Source organism: Ovis aries, chromosome X (genome assembly GCF_016772045.2).
Source record: "Ovis aries strain OAR_USU_Benz2616 breed Rambouillet chromosome X, ARS-UI_Ramb_v3.0, whole genome shotgun sequence".
NCBI lineage: Eukaryota > Metazoa > Chordata > Mammalia > Artiodactyla > Bovidae > Ovis > Ovis aries.
The window spans coordinates 77515311-77529894 of NC_056080.1; the positions used below are offsets into that span (position 1 = coordinate 77515311).

Consider the following 14584-nt stretch of genomic DNA (forward strand, 5'->3'; position numbering starts at 1 on the left):
TCTGGAATAATTATGTATCTCACAGAAATGGACCATGTTCAATGACAGGGTAGGGTCAGACCACTAATGGTTCTTGGCACAGACTGAAGCCAAATCTTCTTGATCTTTTCTAGATGGGTTAACAGAACAGTCTGAGATTTCTGTAACTTCCTAAGTGTCATCTGTGTGCCCTGATTAAATTAATTTCACATCATATCTCTTTAGGTTCCTTCAAATAATTTCTGGGTACTGATGGCATTCATTCTTACATTGCACATTCTGGAACCTGATGAAATATATTTTCTTATTCTTTAGTCCATGAGTGTGCATTTTCTTTTCTTTCCTCAACTACAGTAAACACTACTGACACTGCCATCAAAGTCTATGTCATATTCTTTTTTGTGTATATCCATTACACCTAGGAGATTACTAAGCAGAGAACAGATGCTTAAAACTAGTTGTTGAATTAAATGGGAAGAAATGAAAATAATCAAACTTACAACAAATGACACAGATGCTTCATCACAAACTTTCTGTCACTTTAACTAAATCTTTCTTGTTGATTAGAATTAGGCACAGAGAGCAATTCACCTAGTTGCTTCCTCTTTAGCAGTGTTTCCTAAACAAGCAGCATCAGCATCTGGCTATATGTTAGAATGCAAATTTCCAGGTCCCATTTCAGATCTGCAAGTCAGAAATTCTAGGTATAAGACACAGTTATCTTTTAAATTCTGATATAAGTGAAAACTTGAGAAACTGAGCTCTATGAGTCCTTTAATATGCAATTTTTGCAGCAATTCATATATACTACCTATTCACTCAACTTATCCATCAAATACTTAATGAATGACTAATGCACACCAGGCACTGCACTGAGGCAATTTTGTATAACTTCCTAATATCAGGGTTTTAAAAAATTATTATTATGTTTTTGTAGGCACAAGTCTACCCAGTTGATTACACTAGGGTCAGAAAACATGCCACCTACTTCTGTAAATATACTTTTTTCAGAACACAGCCATGTCCCTTCTTTTACATATTGTCTAAGACTACAAATAATTTTGACCGAAACCATATGGCTTGCAAAGCCTAAACTATTTACTATCTGACCCTTTACAGAAAAAGTTTGCTGACCCACTGGATTAGAACACAAATCTGGCTCAGTCACTAACTTGGTTTCATATTTGCCCTCGTGGCATTCTAAAACAGCAGCAATAGCAACAGCAGTGATAATTATCATAATCAAAATAAGAGTAATAACACCTAATACTTCTGTAGTATTTACTAAGACTAGTTTAAGCACTTTCTAGATACTAATTCATTTTAAACCTCACAATTTATGAAGTAGATACTATCATTATTATCCCCATGGAAAAAAATGAAGAAATGGAAGCACAGAGAGGTTAAAGAACTTTCCCAATTATACACGGCTAGTAAATGGTGAAAGCAGGATTTGGCCCCATTGGTCTGGCTCTAAAATGTACACTCTGGTTCAGTGCACTAAACTTACCTCTCCTTCACACCACTAGAACACAGATATCTGCTTTCATCTACCCAAAGAGGTACCTGTAAATAACAGTTCCAATAGCAGTATTTTCCAAGTTTTCCCATATCTCTCTGGTCTTTAGAGCTGAGAAGCACCTTGGCTATTCACTCTTTAGAGCCTCTTCTTTTTATAAGCTCTTAAGGAATGATTATCTGAGTAAAAAAAAAAAAAGACTATCTTTTCTACAAAACTCCGAACAACGGTTCTCAGCCCTTGTTATTAAGGTTACGGATGCCTATGAAAATTTGATGAAATTATGCATACTTTATATTTTATAAAGATATATGTATAATCTGCTATGTATAAATTCCAAAGTTCAGTGCACTTTAGGTTAAGAACCTTATCATATTTCAATGCAGTTTAGCTGCAGTGTTGCAAAACGAAAAATGTGCAGTGATCCACTATGAAAATATTTCTTACTTAACCATAGGATCTATATAATCAATGTTCAATTAATTAATCCATTTCATTTTAATTCACTCTGGCCATTTTTGAACATTTAATTTCAAATATTGAAGGCTTGATTCAATAATCAAGCTTTACACAAACACACACATACACACACTGCACTTGTCAAATATACCAGTTAGACACAGGGCCAGATTTTGCACCTAGTTGTATCATGGAGTTCTACTTGTTACACTGCGGGAGGAAATCAACAGGATTTGGAGCATAAAACAGATCAATGCTAACTAGTCCCCAAAATGTGTAAAACACAATGGCTACCTGTTAGGAAGCATTTAATAGGAGGCTTCCTGTGTGCTGTTTTGGATCTGTCAACAACCCTCTGTCCCTTATTAATACAGAAATTAAGAGGAGTTGGCAAACCGCTCCCAGGGCTGAGGAATGCATGCATTTCCTTCCTTAGTTTTTCCATATGGTGATAAGTAACTATTTACGATCCTCTTCCTTTTTATGAACCATACACTAAAAGTGATTTATTTGCAACTCTCTTTTTGATATGGATTGCCTTATGATAATTTGCAAGTCTGGACTTTTGATTTTTATCTTTGCTGAAAATAGCTACCTTGTAAGACTATATATATATATATACCCACACTATTTTGAATAAAACACCTTTGCTCCATCAGAGCTTGGGTCCCCGTGTCTGTCTTTCTCTCTCTCTCTCTCTCTCAAGTTAATTCTTTGCAGCGTAGAAGATCACTGATCTCACTTTCTTGCTGGGGCTTCTAAGACCCTCTCAACAAACCACACTGTGCCTTCAATCCCTTGAGAGGGCACCTGGTGCCTATGTGAAGCAGTACAAACTCTGTGTCAAGACCTTTATTGGTTTCCTGAGTAAAACAAGGAATATCAGCCTCTTTCTCTCTCTCTTTTACTTTCTTATCGTCAACTCTGGACCATCAGGTTCCAGTCCATTAAAGGACCTCAACAGCTACCAGGCTTATCTGCATTAGTATTTATCAAATGTATGCATACAAGTTATAGAGGTGTGAGAGAGATCGATTTGTTCATGGTCTGTTTTTCCTTTATCAATTGGGTAAATTTGGGAAGTTGAAATAATTGCTTTATTCATCTAAACTGGTATTATCTATTGGGCATAGAATTGGAACATGTCTCTAGAACAATGTAAGAATTGCCCTTATTCCCTTCTGCCTTTTTTTGAAGGGGTAGTGACCATGTACTGACAGTGAGAGGAGAAATCATAGCAACTTACTACTTGTTAAACAATGAATATTTTAAAATCCCCCCAAATAATGTTTGTATTAACTTTCTCTTAATTTTTTTTTAAGAAAATGTTGTTTGAAGAAACACTATATAAGAAGATAATTGTGAAGAATGCATATCAGGACATTTGGATTCTATCCTCAGCCTCTTTTTATGTTAACTTTCCTCAATTGTAAAATTAGACAACCAGCCAAAACAATTTAAAAGCATTCTTCTAACTTTAATTTTTTCTGTTTCATAACTAGCAGAATAGTAGGGAGATTTTTACAAGAAGATAGATTAAGGAGAATGTTGTTGAGGAGCAAAAAATGTACTGTTAAAGAACCTAGATCTATAACCTAGTCCACACTTTGGTGAAGGGGAAAGAACATTGGAAGCAGACACTAAAAAGCATCTCAAATGTTGCTCTTTCTGACAACATGCAGTTTAAGTCATAAACTCATAAAATTTTCCATCAGTATAATCTTTGGTCAATTTTAAGGCTTCTCTTAGTTAGTTAGTTAGTTCAGTCGCTCAGTCATGTCCGACTCTTTGCAACCCCATGAATCGCAGCATGCCAGGCGTTCCTGTCCATCACCATCTCCTGTTTTCAATATGTTGACCCAGTTTAGCAAACATCTCTTAAATTTCTGAAAATTCTCTGAATAAAAAAAAATTGGTTATTACAGAATAAAATAAGCAGGTTACTTTGGTCTGAAAGATGTTTTGTATTATGAGTAGTTCTCCAAATGGAACAATATGATATTCAGTAAAGCATATATTTGATCTTTGACTTTAGACTAAAGAAGATATTTTGTTAAAGCAGAAGAAAAAGACAAAGCAATATAAAATGTCTTACATTGTGTATTAAAAAACAAATTCCATGTTTACAGTAAAATCACAGTAGCATCTATATGGCCCATTTGGGGCATCATTCTTTCTGCCATTACTGACTGAATGTATCAAATGGGAGATTTCCTATCATGTCATTCCATGCTATTGCTATAATCTTGAGCAAGCTACTTATGTTTTGGACCTTTGGTGTTTTGTTATTCTCTTTTTATTAAAAAAAAAAAAAAAGCCAGAAGTTAATCAAGGTGTGCTGAAAATTTCCTGAGGTAGACAGTACCTCTATTCAATTTTCCACATACAATATTCAGGAAAATGCCACTTGAATCCAAATACGTGGTACCAAGTATTCAGTGGTGATTTTACATACACACACACACAATTTATATTACGTTAAAAGTAAAATGGACTCATTCTTTATGCTTTAACAATGTCACTACATTAAAGGGGAAAAAGAAATAAAAAAATAAAATCTAGGCTGAAACCTGAAGAACTGAAGGCTGAATTATCCAGTAACTATCAGTTAAATACTCTCTCTTTACAAAAAACAAGTAAGAATCTCCGGGCAATCTAGGTTTACTTATTAAAAAAAAAAAGTAGAGTATTTTAGGTCCCATAGATACTGCTTTATTTTATACATTATAAAAACATGACACAGTATATGAAACCTATTCGGAGCTAGAAAGTAGTTCTAAAGGCTATTATGCTACCAACCACACAGATAACAGAAATAAATTAGTTGATTAGGGCTTAAAAAGGACTTCTGTCTAGAAGATAAAGTGTGTGAGAGTTTAAAAACCTGTATACGGCATACATATCCTGCCCAATGTGCCAAAAAAATTATCAACCAACTAATATACAGTCGGAGAAATTCTATGGCTTGCTAGACTAGGAAAATATATAGGTTTCAATGACTTTTCTTCTAGTATGGTCCAATTTATGTATCTTGACATTAATGGGTAGCAGGTAGTACAATAAATAAGCTTCATTTTCTTGGCTAAAAAAAAAAAAAAAACCTACCAATTTAAATTGATAAAAACCTCAAAGGGCATTTATTCATGAAAGTTATCTCCAGTAGTTAAAATGTTATAATGTTTATGCAGAATACATTCAAAATGCAAGGATATGACTTACAAAAGTCTTTGAATCCTTCACATAAATATGCATGTATGTCATTTATAACAGTAGCCTTGATGAGAACACACTGTAACTGGCTGTGAGAAATACTGAAGAGGGTTATATTAAAACAGAATACAGAATGGTGGTTAGAAATCACAGAACAGGTGACACCTAATTCTGATAACCTAGTGATAAAAAGTGCTGACTATGATGTATAGATGGTGATAGTGTTAGTACAGAACAATATTTATATGAAATTATAAAGCATTATGCAAGGAACCAAATATAAAATAAAAGTTAATATCCCTAAGCCAAGTAAATGTATTTTTAAATTTATAACCACACAGATTCATATATATATGTAAGAAGAACTCAGAGTTGCCTTGATTACCACAGAATCACCCAAAAGTTTAATACACCACTTCAAACATAAGTCTTTTGTTGTTGTCGTTAATATCATATACACTTAATTATATCATTCTTTGAAATCTGAATTCACTTCAAATTGGAGACAGTGAGATATAATTTTTACAACAAACATTAAATATGAACCACATACAAAATCCTGAGCTAGGCTCTGCAGAGGATAAAAAGATATAGAGGGCTGAAAATATATATATATTGAGAAGATTACAGTCATCTTTGGAGAAAAATGTTTTGTCTTGAATTCAACACATAAGAATCTCATTCAAATTTTTTATCAGTACAAACAAATGAAACTTTTAAATGTCTTTTCTCTTAAAAACAACAAGTAAAGAAATACTACATATAGATTTATAAATGTATAAATTAGGAAATAAAATATAGGGATTCTGTGATAAAATAAGAATGAGGTTAAATATTCTATTTTCATAAAGTGCTGCTAAGGAAGCCAGTGAGCTTCTGCTCACTCCCCAGTGATCTGTTCATTCTGTCCCTATTCCTTATGCTAAAGTTGTATAGGAATAACTGGCAAGTGGGAACACAAGACAAAGTATCGTGTCTCCTTTTGAACTAGGCAATGCCATAGGAAGAGGAAAAGAATGACTAAGAAACCCACGTGTGTCTGTCCTCAGTAGCTCAGTCATGTCTGACTCTTTGTGATCCCATGGACTGTAGACTGCCAGGCTATTCTATCCATGGGGATTCTCCAGGCAAGAATACTGGAGTAAGTTGCCATGCCCACCTTGAGGGGATCTTCCCAACGCAGGGATCAAACCCAGGTCTACCACACTGCAGAGGCATTCTTTATCATCTGAACCAGGGAAGCCCAAGAATACTGGAGTGAGTAGCCTATCCCTTCTCCAGAGGATCTTCCTGACCCAGGAATTGAACTGGGGTCTCTTGCATACCAGGTGGATTCTTTACCAGCTCAGCTACAAAGGAAGCCCAAGAAACCCACGGAATTCCCTCATTAGTTTTAACTGATAGGAAGAACTCTGGTCCTGGGGGACATGACACTCCCCGTTCATCCCTATTTTGGCAAGCAACTGGAGGAGGAAGAACTTGTCTGGAAATACACAGACCTCTCTTTCAGAATGAAGTTACTTTCAGATTCATAACCTTCTTACCACCATAAACAAAATTACACAGTTAAGAAATGAAGATTTGAGAATACCTACTTCCAGTAGTATATTCAACTGGATACTGTGAAGGGACCTCTATTACTAACAAAAAACTATTTCTTACATTAAATATAATTTTTATTGCACTGCTGAGAGTAAAGGAAATAAGAGAAATATCCAGAGGAAATCCCCAACCCCAAACATACATAGGCACAGTACAAATCTTGAGCTGAACTCAAAGTTGTGAGCAACAAACACTACAATTAAAAAAAAAAAAAGTCACATTGCCTGTATCAGTATGAGAGCTGTATCTGCAGTTCCTTTATTAAGCAAAGACCCCTTGAAGGGAGTGAGAATCGTCTCAAGTCTTACTGCCTTCTGGCTGAATCAAGACAAATAATTCTTAAAGGAAAGCATCCTTAATTTGGGCCCCCAGATTTCCACAGATTAAAATCAAATACAAATTCTCAATCAAAAATAAGCATGACAAAAGGAAATAAATCATTAATATAAACCAACAGAAACAACACATGGCAGAATATAAAATATCTGTATATGAAAGAAATGAATAAGCAAAAGAGAATATCAAACAATGACAAGGAAGACTTTGTAGGGGAGAAGCAGAACTTCAAAAAGTGAAGGATAAAAATATTGAAGTAACAAAAAAGAGTTAAATTGCAGATTAGTTACAAGTAAAGAGAACTAATAAAATGGAAAATAGACCTGTATAAGGTACTCAGAATGTAGCAGGAAGGATAAGGAAACAGAAAATATGAAAGAGAAATTAAACAATATGGAAAGGATAATGCTAGGTTTTAAAATATATCTATTTGTGGTTCCAAAAGGTGAGAATAGAGACAGTGGACAAAAACACTTTTTCAAGATACTGACTGAGAGTTTTCTACAATAATAAATGACAATTCACAGACGGAGGAAATAAATAGTTGTTTGAACATGTGGAATTATAGGTTAAAAAGTTTTAATAACCTAAGAGAAAATAGATAATATTTATAAAGAAACGACAATTAAGCTACATCAAACCTCTCAATGGCAAAAAAGGAACTCAAGTTTTAAAGTACTGAGAGCCAGCCTAGAACTCTTTACCTAACAAATGTTCACTCAAGACAAAAAGGGGGAAAAAAAAGTTATTTTCATGTGCACAAAAACTAGAAAGCATTAACTGAAAGAGATGGGAATACTTGACCACCTGACCTGCCTCTTGAGAAAGCTGTATGCAAGTCAGAAAGCAACAGTTAGAACTGGACATGGAACAACAGCCTGGTTCCAAATAGGAAAAGGAGTACGTCAAGGCTGTATATTGTCACTCTGCTTATTTAACTTCTATGCAGAGTACATCATGAGAAACGCTGGGATGGATGATGCACAAGCTGGAATCAAGATTGCCAGGACAGATATCAATTACCTCAGACATGCAGATGACACCACCCTTATGGCAGAAAGTGAAGAGGAACTAAAGAGCCTCTTGATGAAAGTACAAGAGGAGAGTGAAAAAGTTGGCTTAAAGCTCAACATTCGGAAAACTAAGATCATGGCATTCGGTCCCATCACTTCATGGGAAATAGATGGGGAAACAGTGGAAACAGTGGCTGACTTTATTTTGGGCCCCAAAATCACTTCAGATGGTGATTGCAGCCATGAAATTAAAAGACGCTTCCTCCTTAGAAGGAAAATTATGACCAACCTACATAGCATATTCAAAAGCAGAGACATTACTCTGTCAACAAAGGTCCGTTTAGTCAAGGCTATGGTTTTTACAGTGGTCATGTATGGATGTGAGAGTTGGACTATAAAGAAAGCTGAGTGCAGAAGAACTGATGCTTGTGAACTGTGGTGTTGGAGAAGACTCTTGAGAGTCCCTTGGACTGCAGGGAGATCCAATCAGTCCATCTTAAAGGAGATCAGTCCTGGGTGTTCACTGGTAGGACTGATGTTGAAGCTGAAGCTCCAATACTTTGGCCATCTGATGCGAAGAGCTGACTCATTGAAAAGGACCCTGTGCTGGGAAAGATTGAGGGCAGGAGGAGAAGGGGACAATACAGGATGAGATGGTGGGATAGCATCACCAACTCGATGGACATGGGTTTGGATGGACTCCGGGAGTTGGTGATGGACAGGGAGGCCTGGCATGCTGCAGTTCATGTGGTTGCAAAGAATCAGACATGACTGAGTAACTGAACTAAACTGTACCTAAAGACTAGATAAACACATTCTTCTTGAGCACATTCTTCTTGTGGAAAAATGACAAAATTGATGATGTACTAAGTCATGAAATAAAATTCAAAAAGTTTGTACCATAAATATATTTTTCTAAACAGAATAGAATTAAATTAGATGGTAAGAGCAGAAGAATCAACCATATTAGCTATTTTAAAACACATAACTCATGGGTCAATGAAGAATACACAATGGAAAGTAAGATAGTTAGGACTGAAAGATAATAAAAATAATATGCAATAACTGTGCATTGAAACATGTATAATATCCTATGTGAAACGAATTGCCAGTCCAGGTTCAATGCATGATACAGGATGCTTGCGGCTGGTGCACTGGGATGACCCAGAGGGATGGTATGGGGAGGGAGGTGGGAGGGGGGTTCAGTATGGGGAATACGTGTACACCGGTGGTGGATTCATGCTGATGTATGGCAAAATCGATACAATACTGTAAAGTACCTAGCCTCCAATTAATAAATAAATTTATATTATAAAAAATAAAAAATAAATGAAATGGAAATACAAAAAAAAAAAAAAACAATAGTTTGAACTTTACCATATTAATGCTTATATTAGAAAATTAAAACCATGAACATGAGGAGGCGGTTCTAAGATGGTGGAGGAACAGGACGGGGAGACCACTTTCTCCCCCATAAATTCATCAAAAGATCATTTGAATGTTGAGCACCTTCGACATAACAACTTCTGAACACTGGTGAAGGACACCGGGCACCCAGAAAGGCAGCCCAAAGGAAGTAAGACAAAATATAACAGACAGAAAGAGTCCAAAGTTTTAGGGAGGGAGACCTGTCCTGGGGAGGGAGTTTTGAAGAAGGAGTTTCCACACAGTAGGAAACCCTCTCACAGCCCTGTCTGTGGGGAGATTTGGAATCTCTGAGGGCAACATAAGCAGGAGGAAAAAAAATTAAACCACAAAATATGCACCTAACTGCAACTACAAGCGGGGATGGAGAAGTGGCCCAGTCGCTGGCATCCAGTACCAGTGAATGGGGGGTGGGCAGGGAGGAACAGGCTGCATCAGCAGTCCTTAGTGTAAGGACCAGACCTGAATGCCCTGAGGACAATCTGAGGAAACTAACATGAGATAGCAAAAAAAGCCATGGGATCCCCAGAGAGACAAAAAAAGACCTTTCCCACAAAAGGCTCTAATGCTGCACAGTGACCCCTGTCACTCTCACAAAACAAAGGATTGAGTGAATACCAAAGAAAAGCAAGACAGGTGCCATACAGGGCCCTTCCTCCCTGGAGGCAGAGAAGCAGGCATGTGACAGCCAGAGCTGGAAGGCAAGGGGCTACTGCAATATAGACCCCAGAGACTACCTCTTCCACCAAACTGTGAACAGGCTCTCAGTTGCCACCCAAGTCTTCCGGGGATCCTGGACGGTTGACATCTGCCAGGAATGTCACAGCCTGAGATTAGCTTCTCAGAGGAGACACAGGGCCCACCTGGGACTGTGCTCCTGCTGCTCACCCAGAAAACCAACTGGCAAAGACTGGGGAGGTGAATAGGAATCATGGCCCACCTGGGACAATGCACATGCCAAGCACCCGGTCGCCTGAGCTGCTCAGACCTGGGAAGGGTACAAAATGCAAGCCCATCTGGGTCTGTGCCCCTGCAGAACACCCGAAAACCTGAATGGCTTAGATCTGAGAAGTGCACAAAACACAGGGTCCATTTGCGATAGTGTCCTTGCAGAGCACCTTGGAGCCTGAGCAGTGCGGATCCAGGAAGTACACGAAGACTTGAGCTGTGACAAACCCAGTGTGATCCATCCACTCCAAGCACTGCTCACATATGCCACTGATATTTGTTTGAAGTGTTCCTCACTATCCACAACACAACAGAACAAACAAGCCTAAATAAGTAGCCACCTTTGCCCCCTTGTGTCAGGACAGAAATTAGACACTAAAGATACTTGCAAACAGAGGAAGCCAAAATAAAGAAGGGGGAACTGCTCTAGAAGTGACAGTTGTAACAGACTGAAACCCAGCAATTGATACTGAGACTGCATTTGGGGGTGCCTATAGACCTTGAGAACAAGTACAAGCCAGAACAAGGGACTATCTGACACTGAACTGACCCAAAACTGCCCACAACAGCTTCAGAGAAATTCCTAGATATATTTTTACTATTATGACTTTTTAGTTTTTTTAAATTTTGGTTATTACTCCTTTAACATTCATTATTATAGCCTACTATTACCATTCAAAAAATCATTATTTTCTTTTAAAACAAATTCCATATATATATATATATATATATATATATATATATATATATATATATATTTATGAGAAGGCAATGGCAACCCACTTTAGTACTCTTGCCTGGAAAACCCCATGGACGGAGGAGCCTGGTAGGCTGCAGTCCATGGGGTCGCAAAGAGTCGGACACAACTGAGCAACTTCACTTTCAATTTTCACTTTCATGCATTGGAGAAGGAAATGGCAACCCACTCCAGTGTTCTTGCCTAGAGAATCCCAGGGACAGCAGAGCCTGGTGGGCTGCCGTCTCGGGAGGTGTACAGAGTCAGACACGACTGAAGCAATTTAGCAGCAGCAGCAGCCATATATATCTTAATTTTTGTGACTGATTTTGTTCTGTATTTCTTATATCGTATTTTTGAGACTCTAACCTCTATTCTAGGTTTTTAATCTTTTTTGATATTTGTTATCAAATTTGTATCTTTTAGAATCTAGTTCTTCACTATCCATTTTCACTTAGGGATCAATTACTGGCTTCATTGCTCTCTCCCCTTTTGACTCCCCTTTTTCTCCTCCTAGACACCTCTATCTCACTCCTCCATCTTCTCTTCTCTATTAACTCTGTGAATCTCTCTGGGTGCTCCTGGATATGGAGAATTCTTTCACCAGTAACCTAGGGGTTTTATCTCCTGTGCTGTATAGATGGAGAAGTCTAAAAGCTACTGTAAGAGTAAGATGGAAAGCCAGAGGCAGGAGGCTTAATTCAAAAACTTTGGAACACCAAAGAATTCGCTACTCCTGGGGACATTAAAAGATAAGAGCTCACCCAAAAGTATCCATCCCTACACTGAAACAAAGCTCCACCAAAGAGCCAACAAGCTCCAGTGAAAGACACAGCAAGCTAATTCTCCAGAAAAACAAGAACACAACCCTGAACATTAAAAGGCTGGCTGCCCAAAGCCATGCCAAACCCATAAACAGCCCAAAACTCACTACTGGACATTTCAATCCCCTACAGAGAGAAGAGATCCAGGTCGACCCACCAGAACACAGACACAAGCTCACCCAACCCTGAAACCCAGGAAACCCTGATAAGCCATTAGTCCAATCCTACCCACAGGAAGGAGACTTCACAGTTTAGAGGAACCATGAACTTCCAGCCTTCAGAAAGGGCACCCCAAACACAGCAATCTAAACAAAATGAAAAGGCAGAGAAACATTCATCAGGTGAAGAAACATGATAAAAACCTACCAAAACAAACAAAAGTGAAGTGATAGGGAGTCTACCTGAAAAAAAAGCTCAGAATAATAATAGTAAAGATGATCCCAAACCTTGAAAACAAAATGGACTTACAAACAGACCAGAGACAAGGAATGAAAGATGCAAGAAATGTTTAAAAAGGTTGTAGAAGAAATAAATTAGAGTCAATAATGAACAATGGAATAACTGAGATTAAAAATACTTTGGAGGGAACCATCAGAAGGACTGAGGCAAAAGAGAGGATAACTGAGGTGGAGGATAGAATGTTAGAATAAATGAAGCAGAGAGGAAAAAAGAATTAAAAGAAATGAGGACAACCTCAGGGACCTCTGGGACAATGATAAAAACCCCAACATTCAAATGATAGGTCTCCCAAAAGAAGAAGACAAAAAGAAAGGGAATCAGAAAATACTTGAGGAGATAATATTTGAAAACTTCCTTAAAATGGGGAAGGAAATAGCTACCCAAGTTCAACAAACTCAGAGAATCACAAACAAGACAAACTCAAGGTGAAACACCCCAAGATACATATTAATCAAATTAACAATGATAAAACACAAACAGCAAATATTAAAAGCAGCAAGGAAAAACCAACAAGTAACACAGAAGTGGATCCTCATAAGGATAACAGTTGATCTTTCAACAGAAACACTTCATGCCAGAAGAGAATGGCAGGACATACTTAAAGTGATACTTAAGAGAAATGGCAGGACATACTTAAAGAGAAAAAGCTACAACCAACATTACTATACCCAGCAATGATCTCATTCAGATATGAAGGAGAAATCAAAACCTTTAATAAAAAGCAAAAAATAAGAATTCAGCACCACCAATTAAGCTCTTCAACAAATGCTAAAGGATCTTTTCTAGACAGGAAACATAGTAAAGGTTTATAAAAACGAACCCAAAACAACAAAGTAAATGGTAACAGGATCAGACTTATCAATGATTGCCTTAAAAGTAAATGGGTTAAATGCTCCAACCAAAAGACAAAGACTGGCGAAATGGATACAAAAACAAAACTTTAATATATGCTGTCTACAAGAGACTCAACGCAAACCTAGGGACACATACAGACTGAAAGGGAAGGGCTGAAGAAAGATATTTCATTCAAATGGAGAACAAAGGAAAGCAGGAGCAGCAATCCTCATATCAGATAAAAGAGACTTTGAAATAAAGATCGTGATAAGAGACAAAGAAAGACACTATCGAATAATCAAAGGTACAATCCAAGAAGATATTACAATTATAAATATACATGCTCACCACACAGGATCAGCACAATACATAAGACATATGCTTAACAAGTATGAAAGGGGAAATGAATGATAAAAAGAAAATAGTAGAGAACTCGATGGAGTGATCATTCACCTAGAGCCAGACATTCTGGAACTTGAAGTCAGGTGGGCCTTAGAAAGCATCACTATGAACAAACCTAGGGGAGGTGATGGAATTCCAGTTGAGCTATTTCAAATCCGGAAAGATGATGCTGTGAAAGTGCTGCATTCAATATGGCAGCACATTTGGAAAACTCAGCAGGGGCCACAGGACTGGAAAAGGTCAGTTTTCATTCCAATCCCAAAGAAAGGCAATCCCAAAGAATGTTCAAACTACCACACAACTGCACTCATCTCACACACTAGTAAAGTAATGCTTAAATTCTCCAAGCCAGGGTTCAACAATACATGAACCATGAACTTCCAAATGTTCAAGCTGCTTTTCGAAAAGGCAAAGGAACCAGAGATCAAATTGCAAACATTCTCTGGATAATCGAAAAAGCAAGAGAGTTCCAGAAAAACATCTATTTCTGCTTTATTCACTATGCCAAAGCCTTTGACGGTGTGGATCACAAAAACTGTGGAAAATTCTTCAAGAGATGGGAATACCAGACCACCTGATCTGCCTTCTGAGAACTCTACATGCAGGTCAGGAAGCAACAGTTAGAACTGGACATGGAACAACAGTCTTGTTCCAAATAGGAAAAGGAGTACGTCAAGGCTGTATATTGTCACCCAGCTTATTTAACTTATATGCAGAATGCATCATGAGAAACTCTGGGCTGAAAGAAGCACAAGCTGGAATCAAGATTGGCAGGAGAAATATCAATAACCTCAAATATGCAGACGGCATCACCATTATGACAGAAAGTGAAGAGGAA

At 37.5% G+C, this 14584-nt stretch overlaps 1 protein-coding gene across 3 annotated transcripts in view; it reads right to left on the reverse strand.

Moving 5' to 3' along the window:
* Positions 1-14584, reverse strand: part of CHM (CHM Rab escort protein) — a 249481-nt gene that overhangs the window by 111267 nt on the left and 123630 nt on the right. The window lies entirely within an intron of this gene.